This window comes from Acinonyx jubatus, chromosome B4 (genome assembly GCF_027475565.1).
Source record: "Acinonyx jubatus isolate Ajub_Pintada_27869175 chromosome B4, VMU_Ajub_asm_v1.0, whole genome shotgun sequence".
Taxonomy (NCBI): domain Eukaryota; kingdom Metazoa; phylum Chordata; class Mammalia; order Carnivora; family Felidae; genus Acinonyx; species Acinonyx jubatus.
This window is the reverse complement of record NC_069387.1, coordinates 32,609,874-32,635,111: the sequence shown is the minus strand read 5'-3', so window position 1 is coordinate 32,635,111 and position 25,238 is coordinate 32,609,874.

The window sequence follows — 25,238 nt, the reverse complement described above, 5'->3', positions numbered from 1 at the left end:
GATAGATGAATGGATAAAGAAGATGTGGTATATATATACAATGGAGTATTACTCGGCATTCAAAAAGATTAAATCTTGCCATTTGCAACTACGTGGATGGAATTGGAGGGTATTATGCTAAGTGAAATTAGTCATTCAGAGCAAAACAAAAATCATATGACTTCACTCATATGAGGACTTTAAGAGACAAAACAGATGAACGTAAGGGAAGGGAAACAAAAATAATATAAAAACAAGGAGGGGGATAGAACAGAAGAGATGCATAAATATGGAGAGCAAACTGAGTGTTACTGGAGGGGTTGTGGGAGGGGGCATGAGCTAAATGGGTAAAGAATCTACTCCTGAAATCATTGTTGCACTATATGCTAACTAATTTGGATGCAAATTTTAAAAAATAAAGAATAAAATAAAAATATATATAAATAAAAAAAGAAAAAAAGGAAACTAAAAAGAAATTTAGAGAATGAGTGAAAATCTTTAACAAAATCCTAGCAAATCAAATCCAATAACATATTAAAGGATAACATATCATCCTAAGTAGGACTTATCCAGGAAATGAAAGATTAGTTCAATATTAAAAATTTAATTTAATTCACCTTGTTGACATAATGAAGAAAAACATGAAAATTTCATAGATGCAGAAAAAATTTTGACAAAGTTCACCATGTAGGCATGATAAAAACTCAACAGAGTTAGAATTAGGATACTTCCTCAGCTAGAGAAAAGGAATCTATGAAAAAACTATAGTTAACATCATACATCATAGCAAAAGATTGAATTATTTCCCCCTAAGGTTGAGAAAAAGACAGCTATCTGTTCTTACCACTCCCATTATCATCATATTGAAGGTCTTAGTGCAATAAATTAAATTTAAATTAAATTAAATTAAATTAAATTATAATAATATCAATTAAAATAAAATGAATATAGTAGAAAGAAATAAATATCTATCTGTAGTTGATATAATTATCCTCTTAGAACATTCTAAAGTACCTATTAACAAGCTATGAATAGTAAGGTTTGAGTTTACAGGGTCGCAGGATATGGAGACAATATGCAAATCTCAATTTTATCTGTATTAGCCAGCAATGAACAATTTTAAAAAATTGAAATTTGAAAGGATTCAAAATATAAAAATCAGATATAAATCTAACAAAATGTGTTAAAGACATATTTGCTGACAAAATAAAACACTGATGAAAGAAATAAAAAAAGACCAAAGAGAGAGAGAGAGAGAGATCAAGTACATAGTTAGAAAAAATTCAGAGTTGCTGAGATGTCAATTGTCTCTAAACCAATTTATAGATTCAACATAATTCTAATCAAAATCCCAGCAGGATTTGTTGTAGACATTAACTAGCTATTCCCAAAATGTATGGGGAAAGGCATATAGTCATATAATTTTCAAATCACTGTTAGAGGATTGACTCTCCCTAATATCAAGACTTATTTTATTTTATTTTATTTTTTTAAAAAAATTTTTTTTAATGTTTATTTATTTTTGAGACAGAGAGAGACAGAGCATGAAGGAGGGAGGGTCAGAGAGAGAGGGAGACACAGAATCTGAAGCAGGCTCCAGGCTCTGAGCTGTCAGCACAGAGCCCGATGCGGAGCTCGAACCCACGAACCGTGAGATCATGACCTGAGCCGAAGTCGGACGCCCAACCGACTGAACCACCCAGGGGCCCCTATCAAGACTTATTTTAAATCTACATTAATCTTGGATTGCCTGGATGGCTGAGTCAGTTGAATGTCTGACCTTGGCTCAGGTCATGATCTTGCAGTTCCTGAGTTCAACCCCCCATCAGGCTTTCTTCCAGTTCCCCTCTGACACGTTGTGTGTGTGTGTGTGTGTGTGTGTGTGTGTGTGTGTGTGTGTGTCAAAAAATAAAAAAAAAAACATTAAAAAAATAAAGCTACATTATTCAAGACAGCATTATATTAGCATAAAAATAGAAACAGATAAATGGAATAGAACAGGAATCAGCAAACTACAGCTTCCAGGATAATTTCATTTATATATTATCTATGATTGCTTTCACACTGCAATGGTAGAGTTGAGTAGTTACAACGGAGATTATATGGCCCTCAAAAAGCCTAAAATATTTACTATTTGGTCCTTTCTCATAGAAGCTTCCTAATCCCTGGAAGAAAGTATCCAGATAAACAGTCACACAGCTATGATCTATTGACTTTTGACAAAGTGAAAAGACTATTAAATAGAAAAAAGATAATCTTTTTAACAAATAGAGCTAGAACAATTAGATATTCATATGCAAAAACAAACATCTTCATCCATGCATTACCTTATTTTTTTAAACAAAAGCTCAAAGTAAGTTATAGACCCAAATGCAATTTCTAAAATTACAAAACTATTAAAATGGCTAAACTTTGAAAAAAAAAGACAATATCAAATGCTGATGACGATCTGGAGGTATACATTTCTGATGGAAATGCAAAATGTTACAGTAACTTTGGAAAACAGTTTGGCAGTTTCTCGTAAGGCTAAAGATATACTTACCATATGATGGAGCAGTCTCGCTTCTAGGTATTATTAAAAATTTATAATTATTAATTAATCTCATTCTAGTATTATAAGTGAAATAAAACCTATGTTCACAAAAAAACCTGTATGCAAATATTTATAATGACTTCATTCATAATCACCCACAAATGGAAACCATAGAGTTATCCTTCAGTTGATAAGTGGATAAACTATGGAAATTTATACAATGGAATACGAATCAGCAACAAAATGGAACATGGAACTGATCTAAACCATAACGTGGATGAATCTCAAAAGTATTCTGAGTGAAAGAAGCCAGGTTGAAAAGACTATGTATAATATCATTTCATTTTGACAAACAAAATCATAAGAATAAGAAATAGATCAGTAGTTGCCAGGGGCTGGGGGTAGCAAGAAAAATTGACTGCAAATCAGCAAGGGGAATTTTTTTGGTGGGAGTGGTAGAACTATGCTACATCTTTATTTTGTTGATGGTCATATCTTTGTATGCATCTGTCAAAACTCATATAATTATGCCACAAAGAAAGTGAATTTTACTATATTTAAATTTTAACTTAATAAAAATATATAAATGTGTACTATTTATTCTAAAAAACATAAATTACTTACAGTACTAATGGTTAATGGCTTAAATTGGAGTCAGACAACTTGGATACAAATACCACCTTTACCAGTTTTGAGCAGTGTGAACTTGGGAAAATTATTTTATTGTGCCTCAATTTTCTTCCCTCTAAATGGGGCTAAGAGAGTAGGAGAAATAATTAAATGAGATAATGCATGAAAGCTACTTTAGGTAGTGTCTAATAGTCAATGTTAGCTGGTAATAATAAGATGCTAGTATAGGCTCAACACAGATGATTTCTTGTCTTATTTCAATTTGTTTACATTTATTTTAAATATCTAACATTTGCCAAGTATCAGGGAGTCAAATGCATAGCTCTTGTTCTTGCAATTTATGTTATTCTTAGAAACATGAGTTAGGCCCAGAAAAATATTTGATGAACCAACACCTCATCTGTTCTGCAACATGTGTTGGAAAGATGTTACATCAAGGCACTGTATGAGTCTTGAGTGCAGAGATGGGATTCACTGTCATTCTGGGGACGTTCCATCCTCCAGGGATGTTACAACCTAGTTGTAGAAGTAAATATGAACACAGATCACAAATCACCAGTATACACAAAAGTTAAAGTGAAATAAGCAAAGTAAAATTTAAGTGCTAAAAGATTCAGGATAGGGAAATGGAAAAAGGCATTTCTTGCAAAAAGACTTTACATGTTTAACTGTCAAAATGTAGACAGGTATATAGAAAGGAGGAAAAAGGAAATTGTGATAAAAGATAGCTTGCATCGTGGGAAGAATTCTACTAGACCAGTTGGAACTTGCATGGGTCTAACAGAGACAAGAATATTATAAATAATTTAGAAAAAAGGACAAAATTGTGAATAATTTGCAGTAGAAGGGAAATATTAAACAAAAAAAAAAGAACACTAGAGAATATATGTGTTGCTATGTCTCCTTGGTGTTATGTGAATAGAAGATATTTTAGCCACATTCTTGTGTTCATTGTTTTGAAAATAGAAAGACTCAAAAAAAAAAAAAAAAAACCTTGAATGTTCTGCTGCTCCTAGAAGCACCTGTTTCAAAATAGTGTCAGGGTCCCTGTGTTGCTTACTACCAAGTCTTGTCCAATAGTTTCTCACTTAATTTTCTTGCAAGAAATTCAATATTTCTTCCCACTGATTCATGCAATCCTCTCTACTTCACTGAATAGAGGCCACAAAGCCCAGACACAAATGACTTTCACACTCTCTGACATTCTGGTCACTTCCCACACTGTCTGGGAGTAGCCTTGTCAAGTAAGCAGAAAACAGATTGGAATCTGGAGCATTCCAAAAAGTATCTGTAGCCCACAATACAGAGAATTCTAATACTGAACACACTTGGCTGTGTGTGTGTGTGTGTGTGTGTGTGTGTGTGTGTGTGTGGCAGGGGTGGGTGGAAATAATAGGGGGCAGCACTGTGCTAGGATTCTATGTGTCATGTGAAGACTTTTATGTGGGAACAACTGCTAATAGTGTACTGAAAGAATAAATAGAATTTGACTTATATTGCAGCTAAAGAAATGAGTCTACAATTATAAAAAGTCATTTGTTCTATCAGAGCAACAGGTTGTTTTTATTCTTATGACAATGGTGCATTCCTTTTTTCATTTCCTTTCCTGTCCCAACTTACCCCCTGCAAAGAAGTTGTGAGAATTTGAATAAATGATTTTGCCTCTCTGGGTTAGACTGCAGTTATGTTTCTTCCTATCTCCAGGTCTCCCAAGTCTGAATACTCTGGGGCAGGGAGATCAGTCAGACAACTTTGGGTGAAGGTCTCCGTAGTTCTTAGCTCATGGTAGCTGCTCAACAAATGGCAGTTTCTTTTTCCAGAGTAGTCCCTAAGATTCCTATCCAGCATGATCCTGAAAAAGGATCTTTGTACATAGGAGGAAAACACTGACAAGGGGAAAAACTAAAAAAGGTAAGAACTCTTATAATAGGAAAGAGGAGCTACATCCAATGCCCTAGCTGCCAGCTGGGTTTGGAAGGAACGGACATGAAAAAAAAAAAAATACAGACGTTCATTGTACAAAAGTTTAAGAGAAAAATGAACATGAACCAGAAAAGCAGTCTCCTGAGTTACTGAGGACTAAACAAAACAGGAAGATTTGTGTCCCCTCTCAGCCCCCTGTCAACTGAGCCCTGCCAGTATTACTGTACCATTCTCCAAAATGGTAACTCCTGCAGAGAAACCTAATGTCAGGTATTTAGGATTACACAAAAGTACCAGATGTTGTAATCTTGGCTTATTGTTTATGCACATAATTAGACACACATACTTCAATTTTGAACACTGCTGATGTTTTTTTCAACTAAATAGCCCAACCAGCTCACTGTGTATATAGGAAAATAAAAGCTCAAATTTTCCACTGTTTCTAGCAATATGCTATTATGTATTAACTTCCTCTGAGGTGCAGTTTATACAAAAAAATCAAGCCTATAACCATAATTGATGCTAGGTTTACCAAGACATAGTTAAACCATCAGAACAAAGTTATTTATTACATAGAGCTAAATCACCAGCTTGAAGTTTTGAGGGAGATACCTTTAATCTGACTCCTACAAAACACAAAAAGAAACAAACGAACAAAAACCAAACACAAACAAAAAACCAGGATTTAAGTCTTCTATGAAAACAAAATTAACCCTTAGTCTAAAAGATCCCTTATTTACTGAAGGAAAAAAACAAAAATTTGAGTTTTTTCTGAAAACACAATTAAAAGCATAACATTTAAAATAATTAAGCACCCCTCCCAAATAAAATCTTTGGGTCTGCCATATTATTAATGTAATCTAAGTACCAACTGTATAAACTAGCAGATTGTAATAGGATATACAAAGACAATTGTCCATGAAATGGAGACTTTAAACTCGAAAGGGGCACATGTTTACATAAATCAATTAAGGGGGAAATTATAGCAAGATCAAACCTAATGAAGAAACAATACACCTTAAAATAAAAAAAAAAACTAGTTGGTTTTTTATCCCTAATCTTCCAGACTGTCATGTCTGTGGTATCTGTATTTTTTAAGGTTTTTAGATTCAAGAAAACAATGACTTTGCACCACAAATATATTTTTGTTCTCTATTTTCTTAGGAAAGAAATACAAGGAGAGCAGGAGGAAAAACAAACCTAATATTTTAAATTCAAGTTCTTTTCAGAGTCTCTCATGGAAATAAACTGTTACTATGTCATCCAAGAGAGAGGCCAGAAAAGGGAGAATAAAAGAGGTGCTAGTGAGAGAAACTTGCATTAACTCTAGTCACTTGTACCCTTCGTTAAGATTAAGAATTCTAGGTTTTAATAATGAATATGGGATCTACATCAAGAAGAAAAACAGGGCACTTGTTTTATTTTGTTTTGACATGTGCTGTGATGCCTCCTGGTCCCATCCCGTCTAAAGCAGGGAGAGAATCAGCTCCACACTGTGAATGTGAGCCAGTGTGAGCATTGCCAAGAGCAGAGGCAGCACTGCCTGCCGGGCCTTCCAGATACTTGCCAGGTGAGGCCTTTCAGTGCCTGAGGATATTAACACAAATGGTGTAAGACTTGTCTACAGGCTGCATTTTTAATCCAAAATAAACTACAATTCTTCAACTGTTATGGGAGTAAACATTCACTGTTTTACATGCACTGGTTATATTCCTTTGGCTTCTTCTTTTCTTCTGTAAAAAAAAAGTAATAATTCCAGTGTTTTCTCACCAGTATTGTATTGCCCTCTTGCAGCCAAATTTTACGGTTGCAGAAAGCATTAGCAAACCAGGCCAAAAAATACTCTGACTTTGATTTAATATGAAATTGTACATTACATTTCCAACTATTTCCATCATTACAATAATTATTTGGCTTATTTATGTTTTCATGATGACTGTAAAAAGTTTTCCATTTTTCATCAAAGCAGTAGTGTTTGATATTAAAAGAACATAGCTAAGATCCAAATAAACAAATTTGTCAATAGTGTATTCTCACATGGCACTCTGCTAAAACACTCAGTGTTACATTATTTACCCACTGAATTTACTTGTGTCAAATGCCTTTATACAAAAGCTTAGATTCTGTTTTTTTAGTTTCCCTCATCCTTGTAGAAGTAAAACCACATTTTTACCTTTATTTATATATTTGATAATATCTATTATACATAAAAATATGTCATGTTATATACATAATATATGAGCCATGTAACCTGAATTATAAAACATTATGAACAAAAATTGCTATTAAAAGGGGAGGGGTCATGATGATGGAGCAGCATGGAACTTTTTTTTGCCTCTTTCATCCTTGAAATGCAGCTTGCACACCTAGAAAACTAATTTGAAGATTAACACAATAATCTGCCCAACTTGAACCACAGGTTCAGGTATGCAGTGTGGAGATGAACTGGGGGAGAAAGTTGCAAAGGGGAGTGAGCTATTTTTGTTTGCAGAGAGAGGATGGAGCCTGGGGCAGAGTACAGGAAAACACTCTCCTCCAAAAGCAGCTGGAGATAAAGAGAAAGAATGGACTGAAAAAAAAAGGAAGAAAGGAGAAAGGAGAGGGTTTAAAGTCCATTAAGACACTATAACAGGGGAGCGCAGAATCTGAAACTTGGTACCTGGTGGAGCTCTGGTGTGAAGGACAAATCCCCAGGAGCAGACAGTGAGGTCCAAAGAGTTGTCAAGCCACATGGGTAGGGGTAGTTCCCCTGCTGGGAGGACATTTGGTAGAGGCTGTGCAGCCTTCCCACAGGCAAAGGTCCCAGCAGACCCTAGAGAACAGCCACGTTCACTGGTGTTGGAACAAGGACATAAGGGTGAAGTCTGGCACAAAATGTATATTCTGATTTACCATAATCCCCAAAACACTGCTGCTACATAATCCCACGAACTTTTTCTGGGGTGGGCTGGCACCTAGCTGCAGTCTCTGGGCATCTGCAGCAGTGTGGTAGTGCAAATGTTCCTGGAGGTGGGACAGAACCAGCTCAGTGAGACCCTCCCCTAGAGGGTCTGAGCACGTCAAAGCTGCAGGGTGCTAGGAAGTGAGGAGTTTGGAAACACAGCCCCAACTGAAATAAAACTCAAGAGGGAGGTGCTGCTGTAAGACTGACAGATTGGTCACAGACAGTGTAGAAGTGAGGAGTGGACAGAAACCAGAGACAAAGGAGGGGTACTTAATTGCCAGTGGGCAAAAGCACAGAGTTTTGATAATAGCGACTGGGTAGCTGGGTGATGCCATTTTCACTCCTTCCACGCATGCACATGTATGACTATAGGTGCCACCACATTCCCCCCAGTAAACTAAGCAGTGCCATCTAGTGAAGAACAGAGCACTACACCAAGCCCACCCACCTGGGCCAGTTGTGCTCTAGAGAGACACCACAAATCTCTCCACCTGCTAACTTTATGGACTATAAAATGCTTCATAGTTTGACTTCTAGGGGAAAGTGGATGTAATTTCAATCATATTTCTTTCTGTTTCCATCTGTTCAATTTTTTCTTTTTCTTTTATTTTCTTATCCTTGAATACAGAAAAAGAAAAACATTTTTATAAAAAAGATTTTTCTTTAATTTTTACTATATATTTTACTTTCCATAAAATTTTAAAATTCTATTTTACTTTAATCATTCCATTTTATTCTATTATATTGTATACTTTTTTTAAAATTTTCAAACATTTCCCTTTTTCTTTTCTTTTCTTGCCCTTTTTCCTCTATTCTATCAAGCCTATTTCAGCCACCATACCAAAACATACCTAGGAACTAGGATCCTTTGATATTTTTGTGTTTTTAATTTTTTATTTTATTAATTCTTTTTCTTCCTTCAAATGAGGAACCAAAGGAATTCACCCTAAAAGAATGAACAGGAAGAAATGGCAGCCAGGGACTTAATCAACACAGATACAAGCAAATTCTGAACCAGAATTTAGAATCACGATAATAAGACTACTAGCTGGGCTTGAAAAAAATCACAGAATCCCTTTCTGCAGAGATTTTAAAAAAGTAAAATTTGGTAAGGGCAAAATTAAAAATGCTATAACTGAGCTGCAATCTCAAATGAATGCCACAGTGGCAAGGATGGATGAAGCAGAGCGGTGAATCAGCAATATAGAGGACAAACCTCTGGAGAATAATGAAGCAGGAAAAAAGAGGGAAACTAAGGCAAAAGAGCATGATATAAGAATTAGAGACCTCGGTGATTCATTAGAAAGGAATAACATCCAAATCATAGGGGTCTCAGAAGATGAAGAGACAGAAAAAGAGATAGGAGGTTTATGTGAGCAAATCATACTGGAAAACTTTCCTAACCTGGAGAAAGACACAGACATCAAAATCAAGGAAGCATAGAGAACTCCCATTAGATTCAACAAAACCCGACCATCAACAAGGTATATCATAGTCAAATTCACAAAATACTCAGGCACGGAAAGAATCATGAAAGCAGCAAGGGAAAAAACGTCCTTAACCTACAAGGGAAGACAGATCAGGTTTGTAGCAGACCTATCCAAAGAAACTTGGCAGACCAGAAAGGAGTGGCAGGATAAATTCAATGGGCTGAATTGGAAAAATATGCAGGCAAGAATTCCTTATCTAGAAAGGCTGTCATTCCAAAGAGAAGGAGAGATTAAAAGTTTCCCAGAAAAACAAAAATTAAAGAGTCTGTGACCACCAAACAAGAAATTTTAAGGGGGACTCTCTGAGGGGAGAAAAGACAAAAAAAAAAAAAAAAGAGACCAAAAGCAACAAAGACTACAAAGGACCAGAGAACACCATCAGAACCTCCAACTCTACAGGCAACATAATGGCAATAAATTCATATCTTTCAGTACTCACTCTAAATGTCAATGGAGTAAACACTCCAATCAAAAGATGTAGGGTAACAGAATGGATAAGAAAACAAGATCCATCTATATATTGTTTACAAGAGACCCATTTCAGACCTAAAGTCACCTTCAGATTGAAAGTAAGGGGATAGAGAACCATCTATCATGCTAATGGTCAAAAAAGAAAGCCAGAGTAGCCATACTTATATCAGACAATCTAGATTTTAAAATAAAGACTGTAACAAGAAATGAAGAAGGGCATTGTATCATAGTTAAGGGGTCTATCCACCAAGAAGACATAAAAATTGTAAAATTTTTACAATAAAAAAATTGTAAAATTTATGCTCGAAATGTGGGATAACCCAAATATGTATAATGATTAATCACAAGCATAAAGAAACTCATTGATAATGATACCATAATATTAGGGGACTTCAACACCTCACCTACAACAATGGATAGATCATCTAAACATAAAATCAACAAGGAAACAATAGCTTTGAATGTCTCACTGGACCAGTGATGGACTTAACAGATATATTCAGTACATTTCATCCTAAAGCAGCAGAATATACATTCTTCTCCAGTACACATGGAGCATTTTCTAGAATAGACCACATATTGGGACATAAATCAGCCCTCAACAAGTACAAAAGGATGGAGATCATACTGTGCATATTTTCAGACCACAACACTATGAAATTTGAAATCAACCACAAGAAAAAATTTGGAAAGATAATAAATACTTGGAGACTAAAGAACATCCTACTAAATAATGAATGGGTAACCAAGAATTTAAAGAGGAAATTAAAAAGTACATTGAAGCCAATGAAAATGATAACACCACAGCCCAAAGCCTCAGGGACACAGCAAAGGCGGTTGTAAGAGGGAAGTGTATAGAAATCCAGGCCTTCCTAAGGAAGGGAGAAAGGTCTCAGATACACAACCTAACCTTACACCTTAAAGAGCTGGAAAAGGAACAGCAAATAAAACCCAAAACCAGCGGAAGACAGGAAAAAACAAAGATTAGAGTGAAATCAATGCTATTAAACAAACAAACAGTAGAAAAAAATCAATGAAACGAGGAGCTTGTTCTTTGAAAGAATTAACAAAATTGATAAACCCCTGGCCAGTTTTGATCAAAAAGGAAAAGGAAAGGACCCAAATAAATAAAATCAAGAATAAACAAGGAGAGGTCACAACCAACACAGCAGAAATACAAACAATAATAAGAGAATATTATGAGCAATTACATGCCAATAAAATGGGCAATCCGGAAGAAATGGACAAATTCCAACCCAAACTGAAACAAGAAGAAATAGGAAACTCGAACAGACACATAATCAGTAAAGAAATCGAATCAGTAATCAAAAATCTCCCAAAACAAGTGTCCAGGGCCAGATGGCTTCCCAGTGGAATTTTACCAAACACTTAAAGAAGAGTTAACACCTATTCTTTTGAAGCTGTTCTAGAAACTAGAAATTGAAGGAAAACTTCCAAACTCATTCTATGAAGCCAGCATTACTTTGATTCCAAAACCAAAGATCCCACTTAAAAGGAGATATACAGACCAATTTCCCTGATGGACATGGATGCAAAAATCCTCAAGAAGATACTACCCAACCGGATCCAACACACATTAAAAGAATTATTCACCACGACCATGTGGGATTTATACATGGGATGCAGGGCTGGTTCAATATCTGCAAAACAATCAATGTGATACACCATATTATAAGGAAAGGACAAGAACCACATGATTCTCTCAATAGATGCAGAGAAAGCATTTGACAAAATACAGAATCCTTTCTTGATAAAAACCCTCAAGAATGTAGGGATACAAGGATCATACCACAAGATCATAAAAGCCCTATATGAAACACCCACTGCTAAATCACACTCAATGGAGAAGCACTGAGAGGTTTCCTGTAAGGTGAGGAACATGACAGTTATGTCCACTCTCGTCACTGTTATTCAACATAGTATTGGAAGTCGTAGCCTCAGCAGTCAGACAATACAAAGAAATAAAAGCCATCCAAATCTTCAAGGAGGCAGATAAACTTCCACTCTTCGCAGATGACATGATACTCTATGGAAAACCCAAAAGTTTCCACCAAAAAACTGCTAGAACTGATCCATGCATTCAGTAAAGTTGCAGGATGTAAAATCAATGCACAGAAACCGAATGCATTCCTATACACCAATAATGCAGCAACAGAAAGAGAAATCAAGGAATCAATCCTATTTACAATTGCACCAAGAATCATAAAATACCTAGAAACAAATCTAACCAAAGAGGTGAAAAACCCATACACTGAAAACTGTAGAAAGTTCATGAAAAAAATTGAAGAAGACCCCAAAAAATGGAAAAATAATTCATGCTCATGGATTGGAAGAACAAATATCGTTAAAATGTCAATACCACCCAAAGCAAGCTACATATTCAATGTGGTACCTATCAAAATAACACCAGCATTCTTCACAGAGCTAGAACAAACAATCCTAAAATTTGTATGGAACCAGAAAAGACCCCAAATAGTCAAAGCAATCCTGAAAAGAGAGGCATTACCATCCCAGACTTCAAGATGTATTACAAAGCTGTAATCATCAAGACATTATGGTACTGGCACAAGAACAGACACTCAGATCAATGGAAAAGAATAGAGAACCCAGAAATGGACCCACAAACATATGGTCAACTAATTTTTGACACAGCAAGAAAAAATATCGAAGGGAATAAAGACAGTCTCTTGAGAACGTGGTGCTGGGAAAACTAGACAGCGACCTGCAGAAAAATGAACCTGGACCACTGTCTTACACCATACACAAAAATAAACTCTAAATGGGTGAAAGACCTCAATGTAAGACAGGAAGCCATCAAAATCCTGGAGGAGAAAGCAGTCAAAAACCACTTTGACCTTGGCCGCGGCAACTTCTTAGCACGTTCTGGAGGCAAGAGAAAGTATTGGGACTTCATCAAAACAAAAAGCTTCTGCAAAGCCAACGAAACAATCAGCAAAACTAAAAGTTAACTGATGGAATGGGAGAAAATATTTTCAAATGACATGTCAGATAAAGGGTTAATATTCAAAATCTACAAATAACTTATCAAACTCAACATCCCCCCCCCAAATAATCCAGTGAAGAAATTAGCAGAATCCATGAATACTTCTCCAAAGAATACATCCAAATGGCTAACAGACACATGAAAAAAATACTCAACATCACTCATCATCAGGGAAATACAAATAAAAAACACAATAGGATACTACCTCACACCTGTCAGAAAGGTTAAAGTAAAAAACTCAGGCAACAATAGATGTTGGCAAGGATGTGAAGAAAGAGGATCTCCTTTGCGTTGCTGGTGAGAATGCAAACTGGTGCAGTCACTCTGGAAAACAGAATGGAGGTTCCTCAAAAAATTAAAAATAGAACTACCCTATGACCCAGTAATTGCATTACTAGGTATTTATCCAAGGGATACAGGTATGTTGTTTCAGAGGATCACATGCACCCCAATGTTTATAGCAGCACTGTTGACAATAGCCAAAGTATGGAAAGACCCCAAATATCCACCAATGGATGAATAGTTAAAGAATATGTGACAAACACACATACACACACACACACACACACACACACACACACACACACACAGAGTGGAGTATTACCCGGCAATCAAAAAGAATGAAATCTTGCCATTTGCAACTATGTGGATGGAGCCTGAAGGTATTTTACTCTGCGAAATTAGCTAGTCAGAGAAAGACAAATAACATATGACATCACCCAAATGAGGAATTTAAGATACAAAACAGATGAATGTAAGGGAAGGGAATAAAACATAATATAAAAACAAGGAGGGGGACAAAACATAACAGACTTAAATACAGAGAACAAACTGAGGGTTTCTGGAAGGATTGTTTGGGGGGGGTGGGCCAAATGGGTAAGGGGCATTAAGGAAGACACTTAGGATGAGCACTGGGTGTTATACATAGGAAATGAAACACTGGAATTTACTTCTGAAATCATTACAGCGCTATATGCTAACTAACTTGGATGTAAATTAAAGAATAGACAAATGGAAAAAATTGCTTTTAAAATATTTGTATAGGATGGATATTTCTAGATTTCTAGATGCCTGATATCCTTAATTTTATCCTCACCCTAGTATTTGTAAAATGGATTACACTTATAATCCCTTAGTTACAAAATAAATCATTTTATAAATCATAATCACCACATAACAAAATGTTTATCCATGTATTGAAGATAAATGGTGATATTTTATGAAAAAATTATGTAATAATTTAAAAGTGTCATCAAAAAGCATCCTATTTTATGAAGTTGATTGTGTATCCTTCTGAAGCTACGTGTTTTTCTGTTTAATAATACCTAGTTCCATCACAATTTTTCTATGCTCTTTATGTAAAGAAATATTTTTAAATAAAAATGAAATTTTAAGTGCATAAAGTAGATAAGTACTCTGTATTTCTGAGAAAAAAATAACTTGTTATCTCTAAAACTCCTGTGAGGCAAGAAAAGTGAAATACAAAGATCAAGAGTTCTAGAGAGCAACACCTAGCATCCCGCAATCCATCTCACAAACAAGAGTTACACCATGGCCTATCTTGTCCACTCTACATTTGGATGCCATGTCACAGTGTATTTTGGGGTAAAATTATTGCTAAATCAGAGTGCTTTTCATGAACCCTTGAATCTGGAATTGGAATTTCTCTAATTCACAGCAGTCATTAGGAATAAACTTTCTGCTGTCTCTCTCTCTCTCAAAAAAAACCAATAAATTTTAAAAAAATTTAAAAAAAGAGAGGCGCCTGGCTGACTCAGTTAAGCATTGGACTTTTCATTTTGGCTCAGGTCATGATCTGTCACTTGTGAGATGAAGCCCCATGTTGGGCTCCATGCTGAAGGTGGAGCCTGCTTAAGAATCTCTCCCTCCCTTTCCCTCTGCCCCTCCCCAATTCGCACGCTCTCATGCATGCTTTCTAGATAGATAGATAGATAGATAGATAGATAGATAGATAAATAAATAAATAAATATTTTTAAAAATTTAAAAAAAGAAATAAATTTTCTGGCTGTGTCTAAATTCATAAATTGCAAGTGGGAGTTCCAAATTCATATTGACCGCAAAGACTGTCAATATGAATCTACTCTTCACACTACATTGTTTGGCTAGTAGACTACAACTCATTGATTTTGGCAAAACTTATTGCTCAGGATATTTTTACCAGGAAGTATATAGTTGAAATTTAATGAAATGGTGTGAATCTCAATAATATGATACCAAGGAGTTTTTCTAAAAAAAAAAAAAAGATTTTGATAGAACTAGAATTATGACTGATTATTAGAAAAAAATAGCATGCAGAAGAACTCCCTAATATTAGAGCTGTGTAAAGATAGAAAAGACTGTCTTGGGGAGATAACCAAGTAGTTGTCATTGGACAAGATGAAGTCTTTAAATGCTCCATAGAATTCACAGGTCCATCTGGATTTGATACTGCAGATAACAACAAATGGCAGTAACAACAAATGACTTGTAAGATCTTTGTAATCTTAATGTTTCAGCGAATACTTATAATAGCATTTCACAACTGTGTTCCTGTTTCCCATTATGAAATAAGTATAAAAATGGTGCATACATACATTTTTCTCTGGTTAGAGATTTAAAAGTGAGTATTTAAAAATTAAAAGCTTGGAAGTTTTGCAGTAAAGAAAACTGCCCAACTTTGTCTAAATAAACATTTCCTATTTTGTGTTTCACAAAATGCTATTATAATGCCATCAAACACTAATTTTTTGACATACCGAGTAGGACAATGCCAAACTAAAAGATTTTCTTCTCAAATCTAGCTGCATGTTTTTGTGGGATTCCTCTTTAAAAAAATTGATTTTTACTCTATTTGAACATATCCACATTCTTTAGACTGTCATTCAAGGCCCAACGGATTATTTTCTCTTTCCAAACTATCCATCAATTCCCCAAAAAGGCTATTTTTGGTATATCACAAATGACATTTGTGATAGTTTGTTAGTTTGTTTTCCTTTCCATATCAATTATGTATTTTTCTCTTCCACTTTGAAAGGACATCCACTTGATAGTCTATTTTTAGTTTCAGCCACATCCCAACTTCATTTTTTGTTAAAACCCCCCTCTCATGACCTCAGGCTGTACTAGCACAGTGTAGAATCTATACTATACATCTCAATCCATATATTTCATTTCCTGGGACTTTCCCTCCTTCCCTCCTTCCTTCTCTCCTTCCTTCCTTCCTTCCTTCCTTCCTTCCTTCCTTCCTTCCTCCCATCCCTCATGCCCTTCCTCCTTCCCTTTCTTTTTTTCTTCTATTTTTCTCTTTTTTTTTAAATTTTGTGCTAATCTTATCTTTCCAAATAGATTTTACACTTCTTACCAAAAAAAGGCATACCTTATATTTATATATTTCATAGAATAGCATCATTCTGAGATAAATAAAATATACCTCTTTTCCTCGTGGAATTGATAATCGTATAAAAAATGAATTGCACAAAGAAAACCATCTCTTCAATAAAAAACTGACAAGAAGCTTTTATTATCAGATGCTACATTACCAATATGAAGTACCAAGGACATAGTGGATATTCAAAACTGTCTGTTGAATAGGGAAATGAGTACATAGTTATTAATCACTTTGATTCTGTTTTACCTTCCTTTTCATATTTTATTCACATTATAGTTTATGTATTTTATTCTTTGCAGGGAAAGGTAGTCAATAATACATTTTTTCATAGTGTACAAAACTTTTTTCAAAGTGTACAAAACTATTAAATCTAGATCGTCATGAGATTATAAGTGTCCTAATGAAATTCTTTCAAGTGTAGATATATGGGTATTCTTTCATAATTTTATGGTTGTGTTATATGGTTTTGTTTTCAATTAAAATAAGAACTGTCTTTATATTAAAACTGTATCTGATAACTTTGCTGAACCATTTTCAATATTCCCAAAGTCATACTAAAATGAAAACCATATAAACTCAAATTATATTCATGTATATGTGTATTCTTATTTTTTAATCTTGGCATTTATTTACATCATTCAATTAAATGTAAATTAGTTTAATTCCAGTTCACGGGGCATATTTTTATGTACTTGGTTTTCAGTGAGACACTATTTCAAATTTTAAAATTTGCAGTAAATTTCTAAAATATTTTTAAAACAAAAATTTTTTTAATAATTTACCTAAGTGTATATAAACTTTATCTGTACTAACTGCACATTTTTAAGTTCAATATAACTGATCCAAGATTGAGGACTATGGCAACATGGTGAGTTTATCAGATATATGTGAACTATTAAAAGGTTATGATTGTCACTACCTGCAATTTCTTGTAATGCTATTTTCATATAAAATGGTCTTCAATAGGTCTAAAATTGGCCTATACTTTTGAATTATTAAGTGACTACTGTCAACCAAGATTATCTTACATAATGTGTTAACCACCATAAGTAAGTGTGTGTGTGTGTGTGTGTGTGTGTGTGTGTGTAGAAAGAGAGAGAGAAAGAAAGAGAGAGGGAAATTAACAGTGTTATTTTTTTAATGTGAAATTTGTATCTAGGAAAATGGATGAGACACCACATCATCATACTCCATCTGTTCTATCAAAAAAATCAATAGTATAAATATTTTTATTAGAATATGTCTTCATTTTTTATTGAGGGTGGATGTGGATTTTATCAGTCTTAAAGACTGGTAATAAAGAGCTTAGCTTTCCATAGTACAATTTTGAGGGTGAATATTTCCCCCAAATCGGGGCTAAAACCCCTTTCATTATAAAAAAATTCCTTTTTATTATGAAACTGGGGACTTAATCTAGAAACAGAGGTAAGTTTATAATTAAAAGAGAGATTGAGGGGTCTCAAAATATTAATATTCCAACTGATTGAAAAAGATGACTTTTCTGATTTCTTTGATTTTCTGATTTTTCATTGATGTTTCTATTCATAACAAGACAAAATTGAGGATATGATTTGGAATAAAAACATTACCTTGTATGAATTCAGACTCATGCAACTACTGAACCCTTATCAGCTCTTCATGGAACCCAAGGCAAGTAAATCCTATAGCTCTTATTTCTTATTCTTAAGAATCTCACATTCAAATGATTGGAGAGTCATGGTATGTTTGTGAGTGAGTACACGGGTGCATATTTAAATGAATAGTCAGTTTCTTCTTTCAGACATAGATAAACTTGTCAGCCACTTATAGAGTGTGATTTGTGGGATACTGAAAATTGTGTGAGCCCAAAAATATCACCCCTATCAGCCTGCCACTCAGTCTGAAATTCTCTAGAGTTGAGTCACTCCTTATCTAACCACAGTTCCTGTTAAATACCAATAGTTTTTACTTTAAAAGAAGTAACATATTAACCCATTAGGATGTCTCAGTTCTTTTGAAGCCAGCAGGTCTTTAAAAGAGAGAGACAGATGGCAGAATGCACAATTGCAGGTGATGCAGAAATGTGGTATAAAATTTGAGTGAAGTGCCTTATGGAGACAACTTGAGTAACTGCAGTGAAAATGCTTGTAGGGTATACTGGTTAACATAAGCACCTTGCTATCATGAGGCATGCCAAGTTAAGAAACCACCCTTGAAAGTCAAGACTTGCAATAACTATAATGCAACATCTACTATAATAAATGCTACAAATTAAACACTAAAAGGTGAGTCAAGCCTAATACAAAAACCTTTAAAGAACTGAGAAAAGACCAAGACAAAAACACAAATAATAAAAGCATAAACATTGATATGAAGCAGCAGTATTTGTTCAAATGAACACATGTACTGTAGATGTACCAGTTATGAAATAATGAATTTTAAAAAGTGTGAAAGTCTATCCAGCTGTATTGTCACTACAGACTTAAGAAAAACTAGACATTTTTAAAGACTAGGTAAAACTTCAACAGGTTGATATGAAGAAAGTAGGAAGGGGAGAAATTGTCTCATAGATAAAATAGCATTAACCATTGCACAGGATAGGAAAGTTGGAAAAAATATTTAGGCACCTGCTTATGGTCCAGTTTGTTTATAATGCAAGAAAAAAATATATATATATATACACATGTATATATGTATATACATGTATATATATATATATATATACATGTATATACATATATACAGGTATATCCATATCCATATATGTATATGTGTGTATATATGTGTGTGTGTGTGTGTGTGTGTGTGTGTGTGTGTGTGTGTATATGTGCTGGGAGGTAAGGAAAAGGGCTCTTTTAAGAAAAATCTTAGAAGTCATTCATTGTTGGACTTGGTCTTGTACTTAGCTATGGAAACACCTAAAGTTGTTTTCATTTTCAAGCAGAAAATAACATCTTTGGTATTCAAGTGAAAAAAATCAGTCTGACAAAATGGAAGCTACATATATGTTTAAAAACAGAAAGAGACACCAGAACCCATTAGATGCAATAGAAGCATAGAATAATGATTTTAGTCCAAAATCAGAAAATAAATGAAAGTCAATGGAGAGGATCAATACCCAGGACATTTGGCAGAGAGAATCTTTAAGGAATTGGAAAATGACTAGAATGTGAGAACAGAGGAAAAGAAAGTGGGTCAGAATGATTCTGGAGTTCCAACCCTCAAACCTAACTTGGGTTAGTTTATAGAATGGGAAAGAAGAGCAAAAGAGAAAGCACTATACTGTTGTTTTCATTTGGTTTGTGACTTGACACACACAAGAAAATTTGTCCTTAGGCACAGAGTGATAGATATTAGCATGTAGTAGAAAATATGACTTTGAGATTCAGCAGTTCAAGTATAAAAGACAATTCCTGTGTGGAATTTATAAGAAAGTTGACAAAAGTTAACTAAAAAAGCAAAATGGTGGGTTCAAGTAAGTTAAGGGAAGTGGAGTTGACATGGTCTGAGAAGTTTTATGATACTCTTAGGTATAGGAGAAGAGAAAAGAGGAGTTACACAAGTATGAGCATAATCAAGTAGGGAGTATGAAAGTAAATGAAGGAGATAGTCATAGGATAAAAGAAGATATGTCTAAATAATTCAATTGATTTTGAAAATCATTAGAGCAAAAGCTTATTGATAGTTCAATGATTTGCTAGAACTTATATAATAAGAATCTGCAATATATTCTAGCTTCTTACCTATTGGAAAAATCAAGAATCTTAAAAAAAGAGAAAACCAAGTTTGCTCTTTAGTTTAAAAGAAAATCTCTATGTTAATATGCAGTAGGTTTTGACTATGCACTTATTCCATGGAACATAAGTGTTCTGTGCTGACTTTTCTTCATCAGGGTTTTCATGACCACTGAGCTATCACAGTCATCAGTAGTGTTGACTTTGCCTGTGTGATTGTGAAAAATTATTCAAGTAGAATTTTAGCAGCTATAGAAAATACCTGCAAAACAACCTAAAAACTAAAAAAAAAATTATGTTCCAACTGGCTTTTAATAAATACTCATACTACCAAATGATTGTCAGTGATTCTTTTCTCCATGTTTCTTAGTTTTTCACACGCTTTCTGATTACACTAAAAGGTTTCAATCAGGAGATAAAGAAGGGAGGATTAGGAACTCAGGTGGTCCCATGATTGTTGCAGAATATACAAAGGTTAATAAATGAAAGAAAATGTCTGTGCTATTTTATTTTAGTTATTTAAATTATTTATGCAAAATATTTATTGACTAAATGTTTAATAAAATTAAGTAACCAACATAATTAAAGCATATAGGCTGTATACCATATTCTGGCGGAAAAACATAGACACTGCCCTCAGGGTGCTTCCATTCTCACAAGAGGGCTGAATATACAAGAACCAGAACGCAAAGTAAAATCTGATCAAGAGCAACTTCTACTTCTCATCATGATAGAATAATTCCTATAAGAATAATCCTGCCAACATAAACAACTATAAAAATGAAACACAGACAGTACAGAATTATGACTCTTCAGAGAATGAAAACATGTGAAGTAAGTGCCATGATTGATCCAGCCTTTTGCTTAGAGGTACTTTCTAGAAAAGATATGGAAATGTGGCACACAGGCAGAGAAGAAGAAGCTCATTGAAATGGCACAAATCAGGGTTCAGGGCTGCTGGGGAAGCTGGAATTTGCAGGAAAGAGGAAAGTTCAAGGAAGAAGTTCCGCTGAAAGGAAGCCATGGAAATCCATAGAGGCATCTCCTTAAGTTCTTGGACAAATAATAAACAGTACACAGAGACTACAGTGAAAAACCCAGGTACTTATCTCTGTTTATCTCAGTAAAAAATGAGACTATCCTCGACCTATCAGAGATACTTTGTATGTACCTTAACAAAGCTTTAAAATTCATTGAAAAATTAAGCAGAACTGTTAGTATATTAACTATCTGCCATAACAAAACCAATATTCATACTAAAATAATATTTAACAAAATATTTTAACAAAATAATATTCAAAATATCCACTAAAATTTCATTTTTAATTATTAGACATACAAAGAAGAAAATAAAATGTGACCCATAATAGTGGAAATTTTATTCCCAAAGTCATCAAAATGGACCCAGAGATGACAGAGACGTTATAATTAACAAAGACAAAGGAAATTATGGTCATAATGAGGAAACAGATGGGGCAAGCACAGTACAGAAATGGAAATTGTAGAAAATATTTAATAGAAATTCTACAAGTTAAATATATATTTATATTTATATATTCATATATATGAAATTAAAAATTATCATCTCATATGCTTTGAAGGAAATTGGATATTATAGGAAAAATATTAGAAAATCTAAAGATATGGCAGTAGGAAATAGCCAAAGTGAAACAGAAATAAATGCTGTAAAATTAAATGAACACAGTCTCAGTGACATGTAGGATGGTAGGTAGCAAGTATTTTCACATGTATGAAATTAGAGTCCCAGGAGGAAAGGAGAAAGAAATTGGGGCAGAAATTATATTTGAATAAATAATAGCTTCAAATATATGAACTCACAGATCCAAAAAGCTCCCTAACAGATTAAACACACACACACACCACACACACACACACACAAGCCACTTATAGAACTACATAATCATATTGCTGAAAAACAATGATAAAAAGATACTCATAAAAAGCAACAAGAAAAATAAATACATATCAATAGAGGGAAGAAAACAAGTAAAATAATTGTATTGTTCATCAGAAACAATGCAAGCCAGAGAAATAGAAAGATCTTTAAAATACTAGAAAAATAACATGTCAAATTAAAATTCTACAATCAGTGAACATTCTTCAAAAATGGCATTGAAATACAGACATTTAAAAATAACAAAGGCCAAAGAATCTGTTATCACAGACCTGCCCTGAAAGAAATATCAAATTATGTTCTTCAGGCTGAAATAGAATAATGCCAGATGGCAATTTGCATATACATAGAGATGAAAGCAATGGAAGTGACAAATATGTGGGCAAGCATAAAAAATAAAAAAATAAAAAATAAATTCTTTCTTAAAATTTTATTTAAAAAAATTTAAGGTTTAAAACAAAATAATAGTGATATATGATGGGGTTTATAACAGATGAAGTAAATTATATACCAACAATAGCATAAAGAATGAAAGTAGCAAAGTATGCTGTTATACATTTATTATCTTATATGTGAAGTGGTATGTAATATTCATTTGAACATAAACTTTGATAAGTTGATAATATATGACAAACCACAGAGCAGCTGCTAAAGCTAAAACAAATGGGTACAGCTAAATGAGATAATAATCAAGATAAAATGAAACCCTAAGACAAAGACAACAAAAAGAACATTTATTAATCTAAAAGAACCAATGAAGGGAGAAAAAAAGGAAACAAAGATAGATGGCACCAACGGGAAAAATTAACAAGATGGTAGCAGTACACTGAACTTCATCAATTAGGCTTTACATGTAAATGGATGAAAACCTTCAATTTAAGGTACGCATTGTCAGACTGGGAAAAACAAAACCAAAAACAAGACCTCAGTCTAGGCTTTCAAAAAGAGCTTCATTTTAAATATCAGGACACAAGTAGGTTACAAATACAATGATGGAGAAAGACACCATACAAATATTAATCGTAAGAAAGTTTAGGTGGTTACAAATGTGTGTTTCAAACCACATAGTATCACTCAAGATAAAGTGCATTTTACAAAGATAAATCGTCAATTCTACAAGGAGACATATATGTGCACTTTATAAAAGAAAATCAAAGTACATGAAGCAAAAACAGAGGATTGGAAACTCTTCTGAATTTTTTTCATGATGAATGAGGACCCTGGGAATCTGATGGGCCCCAATTTTCTGTAGAAAATAAACATGTCCACACTTGAGCTTTTGAATATGTAACTCCATGTAATAATAATAATAAAAAAACCGAAAGGATTAAAGGACAAGTAGACAAATTTGTAATTATAGTTAAAGATATTAACTTTTCTGTCTCAATTATTAATAGAAAAAGTAAACTGAAAGTAAAAGAAAAAATACTAAGGATATAGAAGATCTGATCATCACTCTCGATAGGATAGACTTGACCTAACTGACACTTGTACAAAACTTCATTAGAGCTGTATAATACACATCGTTTTCGAGTACACACAAAATGTTCAATAAATGAACCATATTATAGAACATAAATAAGTCATTAATTTCAGAGTATTGAGATAATGCAGTTTATTTTCTAACTACAATGGAACTAAAATAGAACTCAAAAACACAAAGCTAATTGTAGAATGCTTCAAATAAAAAGATCACATTTTTAAACAACTCAGAGGCCAAAGAAAAGATCACAAGGGAAATTATGCCTAAGAAAAAAATATATATACTAAATGAAAGTAAAAACACAACATATCAAAATATGGGGTATTAATGAAATGTGTAGCTTTAAATGCCTATTTTAGACAAGAAGAAAGACCTCAACTCATGATCTAAGCTTCAATCTTAAGGTACAAAAGAAAAGAAAAATGTACATTAAAGCCGTTAAAAAGAATGAAGCAATGAAGAGTGGAAATTAGTGAAATAGAAAATGAACAAATAATAGAGAAAATTCATTCTCTCAATAGGTTAATAAAATAATAACCTTTTAGACTGATCAAGAAAAACTATTAATCACAGATTTTAGTAATGAAAAGGGAGATATTACTATAAAATCTGCTGAAATTAAGATAATAATAACAGTATTATAAAAAACAAATTTTGTCAATACATATAACTACTTGTTAAAATAGACAATCTCTTTAAGATACACATTATCAAAATGACATAGGAAGTAAACAAAAAATTGGAATAAATCAATATCTATTAAATAAAATCAATTGTTGATTGAAAACCTCTGACAAAGGTAATTCTGCACCCAGTTGTCTTCTTTGTTGAACTTTCTCAAACATTTAAAGAAAAATATAATGCTAAACACATCCCAAATAATTTATGAATTCTGCATAATCCTAATTCCAAAATTTAAGAACGATATTACATAAAAGTAATATTACAAATCCACATTTATCAAGTCATAAAACAACTTTTAAAAACTACTAATAAATCAAATCAAATACTATATAAAAAGGAAATTCATCATAGATAAGCAGTGCTTATTCCAGGAATGTAGTTAGTTTAACATTAAAATATCAATCAAAATAATTCAGCGCATGTAGTAAGTTGTATTTTCTGAAAAAGGCCCATTCAATATATATCTTATCCTAGATTTTCTTCTTATTGTTCAATATTAATACTTCTCCATTGAACTAGGAGGTCTATAGCCTCTCCAGTTGGACCTTTGTTAATGCCTTGATGAATAGAATATGGTAGAAGTGGTACCAGATGATTTAATTCTACATCTAGATGACAATATGATTACTGCCTGGCTCTCTATTTCAGGAAATGCATTTTGGAAGTCTTAAGGGAGGATATAAGAACTCCAGCTATCTTAATGCTTCTATGCTGGAGCGATTACATACAGAGAATAGATAGAGACAACTTTTACAATCCCTATATAGATTTAGGTTTCCCTATCTGAGGCAACAGACATGGGAATATAGATGCTTTTGAAATGACTCCAACCCAGTAACTGTCTAACTGCAACTTCATGAGAGATCTTGAGTAAGAACCACTGAGCTGAACTGCTGCTGCATTTCTGACCCACAGGAATTTTAAAAGATAAATGATGATCATTGATCTAAATCATTAAGCTTAGGGTAAGTTTTTTATGCTGCATTAGAAAACTGTTTAAGACTTTAGTGCTTGCAATTGGGGTAGTGCTATAACAAAAATCAAAAAGTCTGGTAGTGG